The sequence below is a fragment of the Gossypium hirsutum genome, chromosome A01 (genome assembly GCF_007990345.1).
Source record: "Gossypium hirsutum isolate 1008001.06 chromosome A01, Gossypium_hirsutum_v2.1, whole genome shotgun sequence".
NCBI classification, from domain to species: Eukaryota; Viridiplantae; Streptophyta; class Magnoliopsida; order Malvales; family Malvaceae; genus Gossypium; species Gossypium hirsutum.
The window spans coordinates 72,693,999-72,709,612 of record NC_053424.1 but is presented as its reverse complement, the minus strand read 5'-3'; the positions used below and the strand labels follow the sequence as shown (position 1 = coordinate 72,709,612).

Here is a 15,614-nt window from a genome sequence, read left to right as displayed (position 1 = left end):
TAATGGAAGAATAAAATAAGAAGCATGGGCAATAAACTAATAAGAAATTGAAGGAAGAAAACAAAGAGAAAAAAATGTGTTCATCATTCTCATGCATGACCAAAAAAAAAAAGAAGAGAAAAGCTCTCATGTTGTTCTTGGCCGAATAGGAGAAAGAAAAAGAAGGAAAAAGAGCTTTGAGGAAATCGGCTATGGTGGTTTGATAGACTAAGGTATGTTTGATGATGTTCCATGAGATGCATGCATGTTTTAGTAGTTAGCTTGAGTTCTAAATAGCCCATGGTTCAAATATTTACTATGTCATGGAGATGATATTCGGCCAAGGTGGATTGGTGTTGATATCATTTGCATGCTAAAAGTGAAGCTTTGTAATGGTGCATGTGATGGTGGATTGATGATTCTTGAATCTTCTTTTTAGCATTTTTGAGTGAGACATTAAGTTCTTTGTTTAACCATGGCCAAAAATTGAAATGGTATGGTGTTGTGATGCAATCGGCCCCAACATAGACATGTATGTTCGGCCACATGAATAAGTACATAAGTTATGTGTATGTTCGGCCATAGGTAGCCTATTGATGGCTTTAGCTTGACTTAGAAAATTCGGCTAAGGGGAAATATTAGCTAGTATGTTGAATTCAATTCGTGATTCCGTACATATGTGACTCTAGTGTCTAATGTATATATGGGCTAAGTACCTTGAGCTTCTCTTTTGATGTTCGAATGAATTGTATTAAATTGCTTGATGTGATTAAAAATGCGTATGACCATTGTGTATTTGAGCTAAAAGGTGGCCATATGACCTATCAAACTCCTTGTCATATTCGGCCATAAGCTAGCAAAATGAGACTTTAATGAGTTAAATTTGTTTGAATTAAGCTCAAGAGCAAAGGGGAACTAAATCCGATAAAGGGAAGGAAAAAGTGGTCGAATAGCCGTCGAAACCGTTCGACAACATCCGAGGTAAGTTCTTGAGTAATAGAGCTTAAATTATGATTTGATTAGATCATGCTTTAAGCAAATCAAAATCATGCTCTTTGTGTGTGGCTATTGAGCCGAAATTGCAAGAGTGATAAGTGTCTTGTGTTTGAGTTTTGCTAATGAAAATGAAATACAAATGTGTCATGATTTATTGTTAAATGTGCATGGTTATTCGAATGATGTCCGGGCTAAGTGCCGAAGGCTTTGTGCTAAGTGACCATATCCGGACTAAGATCCGAAGGCATTTGTGCGAGATACTAATTCTGGGCTAAGCCCGAAGGCATTTGTGCGAGTTACTAAATCCGGGTTAAGTCCCGAAGGCATTTGTGCGAGTTACTATAACCGGGCTATGACCCGAAGGCATTTGAACGAGTAGCTATATCCGGTTAAATTCTGAAGGTACGTGATTTGGGAATGAATGATCTTGCTGTAAAAATTTCAGTTAATACGCTTGTAACATCCCAACATTGAGGTATGTTTCGTATGTGCTTTGAATTAGTTGAGCCCTTACAAATAAGTATTCGCTCAGTTGATAAATGAGCTACCGGCCTTTGGCTAAGTTGATCTTTGCGTATGAATATAAGGGTTGGTAATGTGAAGTAAGTATGATACTGAAAATTTGTGCATATGAAATTATCTGTTTAGCTACATGAATGCTATACTTTTGTTGTGCTGGAATCCCTTGCTCAAAACTTACTAAGCATAAATTGCTTACTCCGTTTCTTTGTTTCTCTGTTTTATAGATTTTGGCTCGTCAGCTATCGGACTCGGGATTTTTGGAAGTCGAAGTCTCCCACACTATCAAAGCCCCCTTTTGGTACAATTTTGGTTGAACTTCGAAATGGCATGTATAGGACTACCCTTTTTGTTGTGGGTCATGGACCCTTTGGATTTGTATAATTTTGGATAGCCATGCGAAAATGGCTTATATATGTTTGAGCATAATGTTATACTCATTTGGTATGGATATGCTTAACAAGGATTGGCCATGGGAATGGTTAATCACTATCATAATTTGTGCTATTTATACTAAAAGGGCTAGTTGAATCATGGAAACTATGAAATAGGTAAAGTCTACCTTAAAGGCAGATGCTGACAGCAGCAGTGATGTAGATTTGGAAAATCACTAAAAATAGTAGGAATGGAATTAAATAGTTAATAAATTATGCAAACGAACCTTGATGAATCTATTTTCATAGGAAAGTAACGAAACGTTCATATGAACAGTATATTATGAGATGCTAAAGTTTTTGTGAGACAGGGTCAGAACTGTTTCTGGATTCCCTGTTACGACTTTGGAAATTCATTATAAATTAACCAGAGATAATTAGAAGTCATGCCACATATGAATAGATTCCTTTTTGAGTCTAGTTTCTATAGAAACAAACGGCATCAGTATTGAAGCCCTGTATAGGGAGATATCTAAGTCGTAATGCACAAAGGTCAGTGTAGTCGATCCCTGTAACATGGGAGACTTTGACTAATAAACTGTACTAATTGGCCCTACCAAAAATTCTAGAAAAAAATTTTTAGATGCATATATGAGTCTAGTTTCAGGGAAAAATCACGAAGCTGATTTTTGAGTTGTGAAACTGAAGATATGATTTTTAAGCTGACAGTGACGCAGTTAGCCAGCTTGCCTGGAAAATTTAAAATGGATTGTGCAAAGAAGTGATTTAAGTCTGCAAACCCCTCGTGTCCGACTCCGGCGACGGACTCGGGTACGGGGTGTTACACTAGCTCTATGCCAAATTCAACTTCTCGAATTAGAGGTAATCCCGAAAGTTCTTTAGGAAACATATCAGGGGATTCAAAAACAATAGACACTGATTCAACTTTCTTTTCAAATTTCGAATCAATCACATAAGCAAAGTAGGTTTCACAACCATTTTTCACCAAACTCAGAGCGTTCATCGAAGATATCACAGCCAGCAACCCATTTAAGTCACTAGATTCAATTCAAACTATTTCATCATTCTTGCATCTCAAATCAATAGTTTTTTGTTTGCAATTTACAATAGCATCATGCAAAGTCAACCAATCCATACCCAGAATTTATCAAACTCATCAAAGGGTAATAACATCAGATCAGCCGAAAAAGAAATGTCTCGAAACATTAACGGACAATTCTTACAGACTTTATCTACCAAAACACACCGGCCTAAGGGGTTCGATACTCTAATCACAAATTCAGTAAACTCTACAGGAAAGTCTTACTGGATACTAAATTCATACATATATACAAATGTATCGATCCTAGATCTATCAATGCAATCACAGAAGTATCATGATACGTGATATTTGCGACAGGTCGTAAAAATTTATAAATAAGTGTTCTTGAAACTAATTATTATCACGATGAAGGTAAGTGTACCTATCGAACAATAGTATAGCTTTAGCAAGACCGGATTGTAGAACCCAAAGGAACCAAGAGTACTAGTAATTACTTTCTTTTTATTATCTAGCCTAAAAATTAAGGGATTTGTTTATCTAAACTAATTAACTAAAATAAGAGTGCACAGAGAGAAAACTGGAAAAAGGCTTTTGGGAAAACTCGAATAATTAAGACAATAACCAAGGAAAAATCCACCTAGACTTCACTTGTTATTTGACTTTGAATCAAACGATTTATTTATTTGATTGATCCGTAAAAATCCCTAAGTTATATTATTATCTCTCTCGAGACTAATAACGTCTAACCCTAGGTTGATTAATTGAAATCTCTTTCTAATTAACACCTAGTGTTGCATTAACTCGACCTATGGATCCCCTTATTAGGTTTCACCCTAATCCGGCAAAATCTTATCACCCTATCTCTAGGCGTGCAATCAACTCCGCTTAATTATGAAAAATTTACTCTTAGACAGGGTCTATTCCTCCTCTGAATAAGAGCATTAACTCGAATCAATATCCTCGAATATTAAAACAAGAATTAAGAACAAGTCAAATTTTTATCATACAATTCAGATAATAATAACAATATCTGTCTTAGATTTCATTCTTCTTTGGTATTTAGGGGGTCTAACAAGATCCGTATTAGGTTTCATTCCCCTTAGGTATTTAGGGGGTTTAGTTCATAATTATAGAAGAAAACATCTCAGAAGAATAATGAATACAAAACATAAAGAAAACCCAAAACCCCTGAATGGAAATTGAAGAGAGATCTTTAGTCTTGATGATGAATCCAGCTTCTGAGATGGACCAATCGGCTTCCCTTGAGTAATTTCTTGTCTCCTACTATGCTCCTCCATCCTAAGTGCCTCCTCATGTGTTTAAGTAGGCTTTAGAATGCCTAAGAGCCCTGAAAATTGGACATTTCTAGATAGAGTTATATTTGGGCTCGACAGGGACACGTCTGTGTGTGATTACTCCAGCCCATGGTCAAGGCTGTTGAATAGGCACGGGGGTGTAGTCTACCCGTGTAAGTCGTGCTTCGATCCTGCCAAATAGACACGGCCGTGTGACACGTCTGCGTCAGGAAGTCCAGGCTGTGTTGATTTCTAATGTGGGTCCATTTTCTCTGTTTTCAGCCTATTTCTCGCTCTTTTTTCTCTCCTGTGCTCACCTAAGTATAAAACATGAAATTAAAAGTTTAGGAGCATCGAATTCACCAAGTGTAAGGAGAAACCATCCATAAATGTGCTGAGCATGGGTTAAAAATATGTATAAATTACGGGTTTATCAAATACCCCCACACTTAAGTGTTTGCTTGTCTCAAGCAAAATCCTCAACTCACAATTAAAATAAATTCTTCTCAATTTATAATCCCTATCAATAATATCTCAAAATAATCCATAAGTATTCATACATGGAAAATTCAACTAAAAGTACATCAAAGCTTCAAACATTCAAAGTTGAGTATATTATCACGAAAACATAGGTGTCTCCTATTATTTAAGTGATTACCTTTGATCAAAATATCACAGATTTTAACATCCTCACTAAAGATTCACTCAAATCACTCAAGGTGTTTAAGGACATCAATTAAAGCACTCATTAGTCAATATGAAAAGCTATTATCATAGGCTTGCTTGAAAATCAAATCTCCACCACTATAAATTGAGCTGATACATCAATCAAAAAGGTCTTTTAGAGGGTTGTAATGTGGCTTTGGTTAGGGCGTGTGGTCACAAGCTGAAAGAAAAGGTTAGCATCGAGATTGAATTGAAAAATTACCTAGCTAGAAGAATAACCATTCAACAGTTGAATACAAGTGAGCTTCTTCTTAGAATATGGAATTAACACTCAAGCTCAAAAATGACGAATTACTGCTAATATGTGTTGAAGTATTTTTTTAAGAACAAGTCAAATACATAGAAGAGAAAAACATAGCTAAGCAATTAGTTCAAATCAAATCTCGAAAAAAAATAAGGATCAAATTAGGGGATTTCAGCAATAATGGGTTATGAGTTAATTTGAGGGTAAATCAATTAATGGTTTGTTAGGCTCAAAGGGGTTCATTAAGGGTTAATTATGAAGGTAGGCTTTTATAGAGTGAGTGGGTTAAACCTAAGTGTCTTTATCATCTTTCCATATCAAATGAAATGGTGTGATCTTGACATGCAAAATCAAGCAAGTTCTAGAATAACAAATCAATATTGTCGCACTCATAATAAAAGGGAGCATGAAAGAAATAAAATTTGCTCTAAGGTTTAAGATCTCACAGAAAATTATGGCTTTTTTATGTTTAAACTTGTGAATTTCAACTCACGATAATACCTAAACTTAGGGAAACAACCTAAAAGTTTTTAATCCTTCAAAAATCAACTTATCATGCTTGATTCCCTAATGTCTTAAAGTTAAAAGAATTAATGCATAAATGCCCATGTTTTAATTCAAGACATATCAATAAAAATCATAAGTTAATTAAAATTCATTCTAATAGTGATATGAGTGATTCACGTGCGAATAAGACAAAATTCAGGGATTTCTAATGATGATATGAAAGACCCTCTACACTTAAGATGTACATTGCCCTCAATGTACAAAGATAGATATATTAAAAAATATAGATAAATAATCTTAAGATAAGGAGAGAAGTGAAACTTCCTGAATGATGAATGAACTCCTTGATTTGGAGTTATGGATAATAATCGGCTAAGGCAATGATGAGAGTGGAGGAGGATACTCCGGTGTTGGTAGAGGTTCATTAGTCCATAAGTCCTGCGCCAAAAGAATATTATATCTGGTGGTAGCTATGGTCGTGGTCGAGCAGGACATGGAAGTTGTGGAGAACCTTTGCCAGTGGAGTTTTTAGTTCCTATGCAATGATAAGCTTTGGAGCTCTTTATAACTGTGATAGAATCAGGAACTTTTTAGGAAATATAAGGAAGCATAATTACTCGTAATGAAATAGCTGAAACTATAAATTATTCAATAAAAATTATAAAAACTAAAATTAAAATAATAATAAAGGAAAATGAAATAAAAAGTACTTAAATAAGATAAATAAAGATAAAAGTGAAAATAAAAATAATAAATAAGAAGTTTTTAAACATCGTCATCGCCGGATGGTTCGCAAGGTGGTGGTGGCGATGAGATGTGGAAGTGCTGACAAATCTAATGTAGAGTCACATCAATGTGATCAACGCACTGAAAACATTGCTACTCAAATCGCGTAAGGCGCTCATAGATGTCAGAGTATGAAGCCGCCGTATGAACTGGACGATAGATGGGTGGTGGCTGAGACAGAGGGTCCTCATGACGTGGAGGAACATCATCAGTAATGTTCTCTGGTCCTCCTCCTTGGTGGACTGGATGAGGCGGTACTGAGAAGGGTAGGTGCCACGTCGTTTCTGGATCATCCTCATGTTTAGCATGCTCGAGATGCCCTGTGGGGACATCTAGCCGGTGAGAGTGAGGGAGGATGATTGTGCTGCTGTGTTGGGGAGCCCAAAGTGCCGAGCCAATCGAGTCACATAGGGCCTGATAAAGATGACCCCCTCCGATGTCGCTCCGTCTGATGGCGGATGGTAAGGGCGATGAAGTAGGCGAGGTCGAAGACGTGCCCGTTCACCATGCTCAATAAGAAATAGGCCTCGTGAGTGGTGACGACACTGGTGCTCTCTCATCGTCCCGTCAGAGTGTGAGCCAAGATGGTGTGTAGGTACCTGAAGGATGGAGGGAGAGCCGATGCCTTGGAGCGGCTAGGATTGTAGGTGGCCAAGGTAGGTACAAGGTCCTTCCAGCATTTCGAGGGAGAGTAGTGGATGTGGCGGTGGAGGGTGTCGAGTTCATTTTCATCTATGAACTTCTCCGTGTACAGCCCTAGTGCAATACTAACTCAGGTACGCTCAACTGGCGCACTAAACCACCAAGGCGGAACTGGACCATTCTAGGATCATCAAAGTTGGTCATGATGGTCTAAAGATGGAACGTCAAGCAGTGTTCCAATGTGAACTCGAGATACGTCAGCTCGATGATCTAAAAGAAGAGCCCCTACGGGTCAATCGTCAGGAGAGCTCGGACTGCGTCAGCCAATTGAATCTGTTCAAGTGCGACCTAGTCAATGCAACGGCCCACACCTAGGGGTCGGGCCTGTAATGTCTAAAATAGCTCCTCCTAAGGTCTGAACGGGAACTCGAGGAAAGGGTGACGGATCTTAGCGGTAGGACCCAAGGATAATGCGGCTCCTTTCCTCTTCATCGAGGCGGGGACAAGGTCTTCTTACCACGTGAGGATGACATTTTATATCTGCATTGAAAAGTTGAAGTTCAACCAATATGTCCCAAGAATAGCATGGAAAAACAAAACTAAATAGGAATATTTCATGATACTCATGTACTAGATGAAGTAAACAAAACTAAAACAACTAAAGCAAATATATTAAGTTATTAAAAAAGGACTACGAGAATAATGCTACGCGAATATCTAATGCATAAGTGCATGTGTGTAAGCATAAAATCCATGGAAACGAGAAAAATGGTAATATTATTTAATGAAAAGCATGAGTATTATTATTCTACTATGAATATTGACTTAAGATAGTCAAATGGATCATAAAAATCATGAAATAGGAAAAATATTTAAAGAAAATAGAGTGAAAAAAGTAAACAAACATAAAGGGAGAAGCTTGGGTCGTCGGAAACAGTGTTGTAGGCAACGCACAGGCGTGGCAAGTAGGGCGTGTGGAGTTACAGCGGCTAGGGTTAGGGATGATGAATAGTGAGGGGTTTATATAGATTTTGGGGCACACGGGCGTGGGTTTATATAGATTTTGGGGCATACGGCCGTGGGGCACGCCCGTGTGCCCTAAGTTTTCCCGTGTGTTTCACGATTTTTAAATTTAGGCCTTTCTGACATTCACCCCATGCTAGTGTTCCTTGGGCGTGTGGGTGCACACGGCCGTGTTATACGGTCGTGTCTTGCTTTGTTCGCTTCTCCCACGCTCGTGTATGATAGTCCACGCCCGTGTTAGTTTGACAGTGTTGACCATGGGGGCTGGGCACGGGCATGTCGAACGCCCATGCTAAATTGACAGGTTCGCCCACAGTTTTAAAAACACGGGCATGTCGCACGCTCGTGTTGGTTTGGCAGTTTTGCCCACGGCCTTATCACACGGCCGTGGCGACTTATGGCATCCCGTGTTGGGGAAAAAATTTTGCCCTGTTTTCACATGGTTGTATCGTACGGCCTAAGGCACACCACGTGTGCCTGGCCGTGTGGATGGGAAAACCCTGTTTTTCAAGATTCAGTTAGTAAGTTAGATGTGAAAAACTAGAATTTAAATAATATCATTACTGTTAGTGCTCGGATTGCCTCCCGAGAAGTGCTTATTTATAGTTTAAGCTTGACTTACCTCTTTGGTGTGTGATCATGGTGGCTCAAGGAGTTTACACTCCTCATCCCTGCTATCAACTTTATCAATATAAGGTTTAAGACGAGTATTGTTTACCTTAAAAGTTTTGAATTTGGGGTGAATTGCCTTGACTGTACCATATGGGAAAATCTGAGTACCGTGAAAGGAATTTCTTCATTAGGTTCAGAAGTGGTAATGCGAGGATCTGCTGCATCTAGTAGTACATTGTCTCCAACCTTAAGTTGATTTGGTGATATCTTGAACTCGTCTTGGCTCGGTTTTAGTTTATCGGGTGTTCTCAGTTTCTGTATCCGCCATTCATCTAGTTCCTCTATTTGTAGCCTTCGTTCTTCATAGATAGGTCCTTTGCTGTTGCTTGAACATGGCTCGTGTAGGTTCTCCAAACTTATTTCCTGCAAAGTAGGTTGCACTACATGGTCAGTTTTAGTAGAATGATTAATACAACCACCTTCAATTTTCAATGTGTTACTCGAATTACGAGCTTGAAGAGTGATTGTTTCATCACCCACTCGAAGTGTGAGTTCACCTGTACCAACATCAATTAATGTTCTTGCAGTTACTAAAAAGGGCCTCCCTAGAATTAAAGGAACGTTACTATCCTCCTCTATGTCTAGAACAACGAAATCAACTGGAAATATAAATTTGTCAATTTTAACGAGTACATCTTCAATAATCCCCCTAGGAAATATAATTGTTTTATCGGCTAGTTGAATACTCATCCTAGTTTGTTTGGGTTTCCCAATACCTAGTTGCTTAAACATTTTGTAAGGTATAACATTGATACTAGCCCCTAAACCAGCCAAAGCATTATTAACATCCAGGCTACCAATTAAACAGGGAATTGTAAAAATCCCTGGATCATTTAATTTGTTGGCCATCTTATTCTGTAGTATGGCTGAGTAAACTGTATTTAGTTCTACATGCGACACCTCATCCAACTTTTGCTTATTTGTTAAAAGCTCCTTTAAGAATTTGATTGTGTTTGGCATCTGCGAAAGAGCTTCAATAAACGGTAAGTTAATATGTAACTTCTTTAATAATTTAAGCAATTTACCGAATTATTCTTTTGTACGGTCTTTCCTTGTCGCGTTTGGGTATGGCACATGAGGTTTGTATTCTTTACTTACCGATTTTTTGTCATTGTCGTCCACCTCACCCTTACCTTTACTTACAATAGTTTCTTGCCTCTGTTCTGGTTCAGGTGCAACTAACCCTTCCACATCTTGAATGGTAATTGCATTGATTTGCTCCCTTGGGTTAGATTCAGTGTTACTCGGTAGGCTACCTTGTGGTCATTCAGATATCAATTTAGCGAGTTGACCTATCTGAGTTTCGAGCCCTTGGATCGATGCTTGTTGATTTTTAAGTGCTATCTCGATATTCTAAAAGCGAGATTCTGACACTGAGATGAATTTTTTTTTCAATCTCCTCAAGGTTCGGCTTTTTCTCTTGTTGGTAGGGTGATTGTTGGAAGCCTAGAGGTGGTGGTGGTTGCTGATTCCCTTGGCCTCCCCATGAGAAATTTGGGTGGTTACTCCAACCTACATTGTAAGTATTACTATAAAGATTATTTTGAGATCGAGGATTATTACCCATGTAATTTAAATGCTCGTTCTCCATGTTGTGGCCATAGGGTGGGTAATCTGAATTGCTTTATCCACCTCCACTTGCTTCGCACTACATTACTGGGTGAACCTATGACGAACTAAGAAAACTGTCAAATTTTCTGTTCAAAAGTTCTACCTGATTAGAGAGCATGGTGACCGAATTGATGTTAAAAACACTAGCTGTTTTCATTGGATTTGTCCTCATCACTTGCCACTGATAATTATTTAGTGACATCTCTTCTATAAATTCATAAGCATCTTTAGGTGTCTTATTATTGATGGTTCCGCCAGCGGCTGGGTCGACCATCTGTAGAGTCGAAGGATTCAGGCCATTACGAAACGTTTGAACCTATAGCCAAAGTGGTAACCCATGGTGAGGGCACCTTCTCAAAAGGTCCTTGTATCTCTCCCATTCATCATAGAGTGTTTCTAAATCCATCTGCACAAAAGAAGAGATATCATTACGTTATTTGGCTGTTTTAGCCGGCGGAAAATATTTTAGTAAAAAATTTTTAGTCATTTGTTCCTAAGTAGTGATTGACCCTCATAGTAACGAGTTCAACCATTGTTTAGCCTTATTCCTCAACGAAAATGGAAACAACCAAAGGCGAATGGCATCATCAAAAATGCCATTGAAACTGTTGCAAAACTCTAAGAAATTTGCCAAGTGAGCGTTGGGAACCTCGTCCTGCAAACCATCAAACTGAACAAACTGTTGGATTATTTGAATGGTGTTAGGTTTCAGTTCAAAATTATTTGCAGCAACAGCAGACCTAACTATGCTCGATTTAGTTTCTGTTAAAGAAGGTTTAGCATAATCATACATAGTACGCAGAGCAGAATTCTGATTAGCAGCAATCGCAGGAGGTAGCGGATTTTCTTGGTTTTCAGCCATCTCCTCGGTTGTGGTTGAAGTATCGTCCTCTTGATCTTCTTCTGTGTATCTTAGGCTTCGCCTTATTTCTCTTCGGTTTCTGCGAACTGTGCGATCGATCTCACTATCAAACAGTAATGGTCCTGACGGGTTTCTTATGGTCATAAACTAGAAAAACCTGTCAAAAGAGAACAAATGAAGAATTAGAAGAGAAAAATAAAATTTAAATTCCAATAAAACTAAAATGGCCAAAGTAATAAAAATTGAGTGTTCCTAATATCCTAGTTCCCCGGCAACGGCGCCAAAAACTTGATACGTGATATTCGTGACAGGTTTTAAAAATTTCTAATTAAGCATTCTTGAAACTAACTATTATCACGATGAAGGCAAGTGTACCTATCGAACAGTAGTATAGCTTTAGCAAGACCGGATTGTCGAACCCAAAGGAACCAAGAGTACTAGTAATTACTTTCTTTTTATTATCTAGCCTAAAAATTAAAGGATTTATGTAACACCCTGAATTTGGGGCCTAGAAGAGTCAGGGATTCGGATAGAAGAAAACCTGAATAATTAAGAAGTTTTAAATATTATCGTTTAAGAAAAAAATTTTGAATTAAATTACTACTAGAAAATTTTTACTGTATTTATTATTACGGATATTTTAAATTTTTATGAAATTTTAATTAGTATTATGAGATAAAATTATTATTATTAGAAAAATATTACTGTATGTATGTTTGAAAAATTTTATGAAAATTATTATTATTACTTACTGTATTATTGATATTTGAAATTTTTATTATTAGATATATTTATAAAAGTATTGTTGTTTTGGTGTTCTGAATATTGGATCTGTGTTTAAATGTGTTAGTGGGCCTTTAGAAGGCCCAAGCCTAAGTTAAACACGGTAAAATATCAAGGTTGGATTTTAAGTGAATAGGAGACTTGGTTAAGTGGGCTTTTAAGAAGAACTTCATAAATTACGACACAAATAAGGCCTTGGTAAAGTGGCAAGGTGGCACCACTAAGTTCCTAAAAAAAATGGCGTCTGGGAAGGAATTAAAGGTCCAGGGTTCAAGTTGCAAGATAGGCATATTGTTACTTTTTAATTTTAGGCATGTGCCGGGTATGTGATCACTTAAGTGAATTTCGGCAAGGGCCTTAGGGAGGTTGGGCCGATTGTTTTAGTTGATATTAAGGTTAGGTTCTTTTCTTTTTCTGTCTTGGAGAATTAGGGTTAGCCACCTGAAAGCTTTCACTGTCATTCATCCTTCCTGAGTTCTCACAAAAGCTGAAAACGCAAATTCCTTCTCCTTGGTGCCGATTTCTCCTTCCTCTCTTTTTCCTCCATTTTGTTTCTTCCTTTTTGCTTTTTCTTCTAGCCAAAACCTTCTGATCACCTTACTCACCTCCTCTGTCGATCCCATCCTCCACAAAACCTCCATATCCGATTGTCATAAAAGCTGAAATCCCGAAAACTCACTTCTTGTGCCGATTTCTCCAAGCCAAAATCCTTCAGTTATTTTTGTTCTTTTTGATCAACTTTCATCTTCTCTAAACCCTTAGTATCTGTCGACAACATTACTTCAAAGTTATAGCCTCAAATCGTCATCTTCTTCGCCACTTAAAAAGCCGAAATACCATAGATTTAGGGACTTATAGCTGAAACTTCAGATCTCCTGGATTCGAGTTCTACTATTGTTTAGAGGATAGATCTGCAGTAGATCTGTGTAGAAATCAAAGAGGAATAACTGGTAAGTGCTCATCACCTCAGATTTAGTCTTATTTTACAATGTAGAAAAGCAGAAGTCCCTAAAATCTAGGGAGGCTATCGATTTGGGCATAGGGATTTAAGGGTCTTTAATCGACGATTTCTTTTGGTGATTAGTGTCTTCTAGAGGTTTTATCGAAGGCTTGGATCTTTGGAGCTACTAGACTTGGACCTAGTCATCGATTTTTGGCAAAAAGGTAAGATTCTAAAGGCTTTAGGGGCATGGTTCGAATATGGGTAGGTGAATATTGGGATTGGTTGTTATCGGTTACAATCTAAGAATTGTGGTAATCAATTGTAGGACATCGTAAGGGATCTCAGTAGCAGTCGTCGCGAAACAGGTGTGTATCGAACACCCTCTCATAGTTCAATTCGACAAAAGCAGAAATGCCGAAATTCTGACATTTCGTGGGCTTGTGAGTGTGCGAGTGCTCACAAGACGTTCAGAAATCATTAGATCTGAAATCGCAAAGTGGTAATGTAATATCCTGATTTTGGGCCTAGTCGGAATAGTGGTTTCGTGACCACAAAATTCGAGATAGAAATAATTATTTTATAATTATTTTGAGGTCTATGATATGATTGAATGATTGTGTGAAAATTTCGTGAAGAAATTTGATGCATAAAGTGCTTAAATTGAAATTAGGGACTAAATTGAATAATTTGTAAAACTTGCATTCTAGAAGTTTCTAGTATGAAATTGTTTTGAAATATTAATTAGGAGGTCTTAAATAGAAATTTTACCAATTTCTAAGTCTATGGACAAAAATTGGACATGGATGGAATTTTTTGAAAGTTTAGTAGTAAGGGCATTTTGGTCATTTAGGGGTAAAATGAATTAAAATACAAAATTAAAAGCCAATTTTACTCATATTCAACCCCATGGCCGAATACAGCAAGGAGAAATCATGGATAGGGTTTTTCAAGCTTCCAAGCTCGATTATAAGTCTGTTCTAGCCTCGTTTTTAATGATTTTTACGTTTTTGGAGTCCCGGTAGCTCGATTAAGCTTATGCTAGCAATAATTCAACCTAGGGTTCATATTTGGAAAAATACCCATAGGTGAAATTTGTGTATTTTGGTGTTTTATGATAGAATATGAGGTTTTAAATTATGTTAGACAACTTGTGCTACTCGGTTTTAAGCGAAAACTAGCGAAAGGGCTTAATCGGTAAAAATACCTAATAGTCATAAGTACATGTTAGAGTGAGAATTTGATGTTGCCATAGAAGGAAAAAATGATCAGCATGTCATAAAACATAAGAAAATAGGCTGAAGTTTAATTTACGAGCTTTGGAGAAAAAGTGTAAATATGCAAAAGTTTAGGGGCAAAATTGTAATTTTTCCAAAATATGATTTTGGGTCAATTTGAATAATGTGAGTCCTAATTAGACTATATTTTAAATGATAGAGCAAGGAAAACTGAAATTCGGGCTAAAATGGAAAAATACCAAGTTGTGGACGAAATGGTAAAAGTAGCCATTTTCGCATACGAGGTAAGTTCATGTGTAAATAATGTAGCATAATTGTTATTTTTAAGTTATTGATGTTAATTATATGAAATGCTGATTTTTTTATCGTGAAATATTATGCTTTGTTGTTAATGTTGAGTAATATGCAAATTATGTTTACTACTTGATAAATATGAATTGCTACCGAGTATCGGTTCCGATATTCCATGGAAGACGACAAATGTGAGATCGAGGGAAAAAGCCCGTTTGAACCTTAGGAATAGATTAGGATACAAGTGACATGTCACTAGGATGGTTGAGCATCCGAACTCATTGAGTTGAGTCCGAGTTCACTTATGGATGTGAATGTCCGAACTCGTTGAGTTGAGTCCGAGTTCGAGAGATGTAACTAGGCATCCGAGCTCATTGAGTTGAGTCCGAGTTCACTTATGGATGCGAACGCCCGAGCTCGTTGAGTTGAGTCCGAGTTCACTTATGGGCGGGTTACATGGTAGCTTGGCTACATATGTGGCACTTATGTGCAAACTTTCCATGTATCCGAATTATAATTCCGATGTGTTCAACGGGTAAAGTTCTATTCAAATGGAGGAATACTCAAGATGAAAGGGACGTATTGGTAAGTGTTGTGAAATAGATACTTTGAACAGGTATGTACTTAAACCTCAGGTTGAAAACTCGATATAACAACAATATGGTAAGATGATAAATGAAAATGTGATATGAATGTCTTGGTGATGATTATGCAAATGATGTTTTATGTTTACTTATATGGTTATGTTACTTGCTATTTGCATGTGAACTTACTAAGCATTTATGCTTACTCCCTCCTTTTCATTCCTTGTAGTGTTGACAAGCCAACTCGGAAATCGAAAACGGTCGGAGGCACGCTCACACTATCCGTATACCATCTTGGCATAATGGCTTGTATATTTTGAGTATGGCATGTATAGCATAATCATTTTGTGTATATGGTCTTATGATATGGTTATTGAGTGGTATGGAAATGCTTGGTAATGATTAGCCATTGGAATGGCTAATCATGATGATATTTGGTGTTATGTATGCTAAATTGCTAGCTAATCCATGGAAACCAA

At 37.4% G+C, this 15,614-nt stretch overlaps 1 non-coding gene across 1 annotated transcript; it reads left to right on the top strand.

Annotated features, from left to right (window-relative positions):
- Positions 1-10,769: 10,769 nt before the first annotated feature.
- On the top strand, positions 10,770-10,880 carry LOC121208035 (small nucleolar RNA R71). The gene has a single exon (XR_005903067.1). It is a non-coding gene; the product is annotated as a small nucleolar RNA R71 (small nucleolar RNA).
- The last annotated feature ends 4,734 nt before the right edge of the window (positions 10,881-15,614 follow it).